The sequence below is a fragment of the Pinus tabuliformis genome, chromosome 6 (assembly GCF_031772625.1).
Source record: "Pinus tabuliformis cultivar Carrire ecotype Pingquan chromosome 6, CPIR1, whole genome shotgun sequence".
NCBI classification, from domain to species: Eukaryota; Viridiplantae; Streptophyta; class Pinopsida; order Pinales; family Pinaceae; genus Pinus; species Pinus tabuliformis.
Genome location: NC_142292.1, coordinates 1,509,491,290 through 1,509,498,588, shown reverse-complemented (window position 1 = coordinate 1,509,498,588; position 7,299 = coordinate 1,509,491,290).

The following is a 7,299-nucleotide window of genomic DNA, read 5'->3' as shown; positions in this document are numbered from 1 at the left end:
AGGTTTTTCTTCTCCCAGATGATCTACAAAGCAATCATTATGACAACTGAGATAAGAAACAAAATGTTTTGGATCAACAACTTGTTCATGAACGTCATTTTCATCTTTTGCAGTCATTTTCCGCACCATCTGTTCTAATGAACTCACCAAAATGTCAAGATTTTCCTCTGAAGGTGTCGTTTTCTCTGGATCCACATTTTTTATCTCTTCTTCCTTCAACCTTGCCCTTCTGATCATCAAATGAGCCTCTACATTTACTGCATTGTTCTGCATCTCTTCAAGTGTTGCGACATTCTTTTCTCTCAGCTGAAACTCCATTTCCAGATCAAAGGCACCCGGGTAGTGCAAGAGAGTAGATCTAGGAGGGGGTCTTATATCAACCGGCATTGAATAATAAACTTGATTAAATCTGGCTGAAAACTATTGTACTGTCTCCCCTGGCAGTCTTTTCAGCTGATTATACTCTTCTACGATAAGGAAAAGGTTCTGTCCGATCATCCACCTGTCAAGAAAAACTTTGACAAACTGCTGGAAATCTGTGATGCTCGCATCAGGTAGGGATTTGAACCAACTCTTGACTTTTCCTTGCAAAGAAAGAGCAAAAAGCCTCATACTGACATCTTCATTATCAACTTCAAAAAGGTCTAGAAAGTCTCAACATTCTGCACGTGTTGCTCAGCGTTGACATTCTTACATTCACCGTCGAATCTTGGCAAGTATAGATCATAGTTTTTGGGGAAAGCATGAAGAACAGAAGGTAAAACAAGAGGTTTATACCTAGCTGGGATTATAACAGCTGTAGGAATATATACAAGAGCGACGAGATCAGGTTTATGTTCTTTAGGCTCATCACTCTGAAGAGAGTCATCATAAGATGTGGGAAAAGAAAGGAGGCCAGGATCAAAGGGAAACTTAGTATTTACGCTTTTGAATGGGTTGATTGAAGATTTTGATCACCTTTATCATACAATAAGTTCTGAAAAACTTTCAGGACAGCTTCAAGAACAACAAAGAAGTAATTTATAAGAAAGTAGAGTAGAACCTGAATACCATTCCACTTTGGATGCCCAAACTTTGTGTAAAATCCTTCCATTTTCTCAGAGAAAGAGTTAGGCCTCAAGTGGAGTCTTTACAGGAGTCACCAGGAAGCACCGATTGCTGGATTCTTCAATGAATGGAGTCGCCAGGTGAATGATTTCAGCCTTCTTATGTCTGATTGTTGTCCACCATCAACCATCAGATCTGAACTTAATGCATGTACTAGGGCAAGACAATCTACAAGCAAACCATTTCCGTCCCCAGTGGAGTCGCCACTATGTTAGGGCCTAAATCTGCCTTAGGCTGAAGGAAGGCAAACTTCAGGGTAACCACAAACCACGCTCAACCTCGTAGCTAGCCCTACGAGGACAGGAGAGGGCTCTCTCCGGGTCACGCTTAGTGAAAAATAATCGAATGGGGTCTGAGAATGACTTAAAATGGATACTGATTTTAGGCTAGGTAAATAAATATGAAAAAGAGGTATTTTGATGAATGACTGAGTTTTCTGGGCTGTATGGGACCAAGGAAACACCTGAGCTGGGAAATTAAATCAAGGACACAGAATATTTCGTGAGGCAAGATAGGCAGGAGGTTTATGCAGTAATATTGAAGAAATATGGAATGGAAAGACTGTTAAGAGGTTGAAAAGGGAATAAAAAATGAATCCTTTTCAAACAGAAGAATAAACACACCGCATGAATACCTTACCGAGGTAGAGCAGTGAAACTGGATTCCGCCTTTCTTACTTTAAAGCATTCGACTGGAAATGGTTATGAATGGACTGTAAAAAAAAAAACATAACAAATACACATATGAAACAGAAGGAAGAACATCTGCTAAACATCATACCACATGAATCTCATGAATCAGAGTTGCATCATTTTATTAATTCCCTGGCCAAAATGTACAGTGCGGAGCTGAGTTTTCTCTCCCACGCTTTCCCAGAAATTCCAACCAACCCTTTATAAAATGACTCTCCATACAATAAATAAGTTTTGATATGGGGAAGTCGATCAACCCAGGAAATGAAAATCCAACCATCAACAGTTACATTCAGTTTCTATGAGGACCAATTAGAAAAAAAGCAAACATGAGCGTAGATTTTTTGGGTGGCTGTTCGCCTTCATTTTGCCACTTGGATAGAAGCCAACCTTTAATGAAAATGTTTTTTAAACTTTTCCTTTGATGTCGGGAAAAATGTATTGTAAATGAGCTGGCCCACTTGGAGAAAATTGCAAATCGAATTCTCGCAGAGCGGAAGTGATTTTGGCCTTTGGGTCTCTGTGCGTCGCACCAAAAACTGTATGCGTCGTGCCAATTTGGAGCTGGTTTTGAGGCACCTCTTGAAGTCCAAATTGAGCTCAAGTGTGCTTGTTGGAAAGCCTTGCATGTCTACTTTCCAACCCAAGTGGAATTTCTTAATTTGGTGCCCATTTTACCCTCCAAAACCTCAATCTCCCAGGACTGCTTCCTGTGTGTCAAAATAGGGGCAGAAAGGTCATTTTGTGAGTGTTTTTGACCTCCTGAGGACTCAAAACTTACCCAAACTTCTTGCCCATGCACCAGCAGTCATGATTTTTCATGCCAAATCCAAATATATATATTTTTTCAATTTAGAGCTCCCTAGCATAAGCGCGCGACAGTGGCGCGACGCACAGGGAGAAAAACTCTGTTTTTTAGTGCAAAAATTTCAAAATGTCAAAAATTGCTCCAAATTTCTTGAAATTTGGGTTGGAGCTTCTTCACCAAAGGCAATGGTGGGCCAAGGATGCCTCGGCCAATATCTGGAGTCAATCATGCTCTTTTTGCCTCTTTTGTATTTATCCTGGACCTGTGGCGTTGATGTGTCAAACTGTGTTGGACCGTCTTAATGATTGTGCAACCTCTGCCACCAAGGAAAAATAGTGAAATAAGGAAGGGGAGGGAAAAGTAGTGAGGGATTAGGGACTATTGGGAGAGATTTTTTTGGGAAATATGGGAGTGGGTTTAGTAATTTAGGTATGGGAATAGGGTTTAGGGTTTTCACATTTGAAAGTTTTGGGAAAGGGAATTTAGGATAGGGGTTTAGTAACTTTAGGGGATGGGGAACAATGGAGTCAAGGAATGAAGGGAATTAAGGACAAAGGAAATAATTGAAAAGAGTAACTTTGGTGGCAATCAAGTTTTGAAACCCTAGGCAACAACTTACATGTGATGAATTCAAAATGAAAGGGTTTGAATTTTTGTTTCGATTATTAGCATCCATAAACCACCATACCCTAGCACAAACTTGGATGAAACACAAAAATGGAGGCTCTACCTAATTGTGGAATGAAGAATTTGCAATTTAGAGGAATATTTCAATGAATTTCAGGCCTTTTAGCCCAGTGCGCCGCGCCTCCCTAGTGCACCGCGCCAGTGTAAATTTACACTGGAAAATTTCTCCTAGTGCGCCGCGCCAGTGTAAATTTACACTGGAAAATTTCTCCTAGTGCGCCGCGCCTTTTTACAGGAGCCTTTTGGAGGCATTCCCGGTGTCCAAATTAGGCACAGGATAGCTCGTTGGAAAGGTATTTGAGTCTACTTTCCAACCCAATAAGATTTGTTCAATTTGGAGTTCATTGTACCTGTCAAAAATCAAATCTCCCAAGACTGGTCAAAATGTGCCAAATGAGGCTGCCTCAAGGCAGAGTGCTGTTGCAGTCAACTTGTGAAGGTGTTCCTCAACTCCAAATTGAGCTCATGATAGCTCATTGGAAAGCTCTTTGTGTCTAGTTATCATTTTACTCATAAAGAAAGTCATTTGGCTAACCAAGCTAGGAGAAAACGTGATTTTCCCAAGGTAACTTTAGAGGTGCATCAATTCTCCCGAGGCAATTGTATTTTTGACATTTTTCTAAAACCGTGACACCTGTGTAAGAAAGTGAAGGAGGTTTTTATTCCTTGGCCTATTTTGGACAAAAATCTCTCTCAGTTTTCCAAAATTCATCTTTTATTTCTCAGAAACATCATTTATGACTGTAAATGACTGAAATCAATTTTGATGATCTTTGAGAAATTGTGACCAGCCCAGCAGGTACAACCTTGAGAGAAAATGACTGGCAACTAGCGGAATGCAGCTGAGTGAATGGAGCGAGACACCTAAAAATGAAATGCAGAAAGAGTTTTGATCTCTGACGGAGGACTGACAAGACCGACTCTAACACCCTCGATCATGCGGACAAAAATCTCTCTCAGTTTTCCAAAATTCATCTTTTATTGCTCAGAAACATCATTTATGACTGTAAATGACTGAAATCAATTTTGATGATATTTGAGAAATTGTGACCAGCCCAGCAGGTACAACCTTGAGAGAAAATGACTGACAACTAGCGGAATGCAACTGAGTGAATGGAGCGAGACACCTAAAAATGAAATGCAGAAAGAGTTTTGATCTCTGACGGAGGACTGACAAGACCAACTCTAACACCCTCGATCATGCTTCCCACCATTACTGGACACATCCGAGATTGTAGAATAGCTCACCAGGGACTAAGTTCAACAGATGGAGGAACTCAACACAATGGGGACCATTGCTTCCTAAGGGGGGAGGAATGATCCAGGTGGATGTTGGTGGCCACCCACCTATCCCATTTGGACCCCCACAACTGTCTCCTTTAGTTTTTCAGTTTCCTAAATTGTAGCACAATTTACTATTTTTAGCAGTTTTTCGGGTCATGAACTTCTAGAGCCGTTTTGAGGCCCTAAACGACGTTTTTTGGGAAATCTGGGGGCAACATTGGCCCACGAATTGATGTTTCCCTTCCCAAAGTGGTAGTGCTCAGATAGATCTTTCTAACGAGCTATTGTACGCGTCAAACGAAGATTGTATGCCAAAGTTACGACCCCAGGAAATTGATGTACCAATTTACCCAAACGGGGCCCACAATTTGGTGCTTCATCTTCTAGGGTTAGGTTTTGGGATGTTAAGGGTTTTCCATTATTTCTCAACAATAAATAGGCCTTCGAGCCTCATTGTAACACAGTTCAGAGGCATGTAGCCACCACATCTCTTCTCAGAGATAAGCTACCATCACCCTAGCTAGTTTATTTCCGTTTCTGGTTGTAAGCATATTTCAATATTTTCCATTAATGAAATGAAGTATTATTTCCTCTGCATCTTTGTGTATATGGTTATCTCTGTATTTTGTTACGTTCTTGTTTAAATCCGGATCAACTTGGGTGGATTGGGAAGATTGGAAAATTTGTAATGAATTGTAATAACACGTGATTAGGGACAATTAGAATAGTAGTCAAATTAGATAAATTGGGAAATTCAGTGTAATTGGAGAAGTTGGGATAAATGGGTTTTTAAGAAATCTTGGGATAAGGAGGTAATATAACGTGGCCATTTATAGGTTAACATCAACATGAATGGAACTAAAGTCCTAGGCCACGATATAGGGGAAACATCTAGTGTCTTGGATCATAAAATTTGTTTACAATGATGATTGAATATTCATAGGGATTAAGACTAACTTTCAAGACTTGCATAAGATTTTCTTAGCATATGAACATCATATCATGACCATTTCAATGTTTATAACACCATGGATGGTTTTTGAGGTCGAATCCATGTTCCATGGCCAAAGCTAGGGTATTAAACTATATCATTTATCCGTAGGCCTAATTGGTCGTGCATAGGGCCCAATCCCACCACATAAGCCTTCAATAAGGAGTCTCCAACTTATAAATGACATGGTAATTTTGAGGTTTATCACCATATGAATGAGTTTTAGGCTTGGAATACTTGGGCCAAAATAAAAATATTTATGCCACCACATTTCTCTGTGAGGTTGATGGGCTATGTGTGGATCAGAAGGCTAACACACATGCCATCCTTAAGGAATATATGGCATTTTACCAACATATCATGGCCATTTTTAGGTTATCACACATGGATGGAAATTATCAAGAGTGATGTCATGATATATGGCTAGAATCTAGGCTCTTAGGACATAAAATTGATCTACAAGAACGATGGGTCGTGAATGAGACCCAAGGCTATGACACAAGCCTTACACAAGGAATATTTTTCTTCTATGAATATTTGGCTTGCGAGCATGTCTTCATCATTTCAATATTTAGGACACCATGGATATATTTTAAATGGTAATTCCATGGTGAAAGACCAAGATTGGGGTCTTACACCACAAAAATTCATTATGAGGCTAATGGTTTTTTCATTGAGCCCAAGACCATCACATAATCCTCTCAATAAGGAATATTTGGTCCATCTATAATATATCATCACCATTTAAAGGTTTAGTACAACCATCAAGGGAAATTTGAGGTCTAAAACAGGTCTGTTAAAGGAAAATAATAGTTAAAAAAAATAAAATAAGAGATATGAATTTTTAAGGAAAAAAATAAAAGTATTTTTTCTCATATTTTTGAGTTATATCCTTATAGGTTTACTAAATTTTCAAGCGTAGGTAGTTATTGGATGCATATATAAATTTTGCATCCAAAGAGTACCAAGTCTACAAATTTTTGTTAGCCTCATTGTGAGGTATAGGAAACACATGAATACATGAAAAAAACTCAAGTTTTTAATGTATTTCCTATATATCTCATAAGGGGTGTAACAAAAGTATGTAGAATGGGTACTCGTTGGATTCTGTATTAGAATTATGCATCCAATGAGTGTACCAAGTTCCTACACTTGAAATTTGAGTAAATCTATCAGGAGATAAGTCAAAATTAAGTTTATTTTTCTTTATTTCCCTCCAAAACTATTTACCCTTGTGGTTGACATCATCATCTTGAATCCCATTGGTTATTTTAAAGTTGTATTGACCATATGTTTTTTTGTTTCAAGGCCCATTTTTGACCTAAAAATATTCCTAATGATTGATTGCTCTCTAGGTCCATTCCATATTTCAAGGAAAAAAACCATGGTCTTAGGACATCACATTTATTTATGGAGTTGATGGGTTTGCATGTGAAATGCCCAATACTACCACACAAACATTGAATAAGGAATATTTGGATCATGTGTGAGATATGGTAATAATTTCAAGGATCATCAAAACATGGATTGTTGTTAATTCCCAAGCCATGGTCCAAGTCCAATAAACATTTCCTTAGGCCATAATACTTCTACTTTGGGTTGATGGTCCATGCCCAGGTCCCAATTGAATTATATAATCCCTACATAAGTAATCTTTAACATGTGAACAATATATCTTGACCATTTTTAGGTTTAGCAATGCATGTATAGATCTCTAGGGCCATTTCATG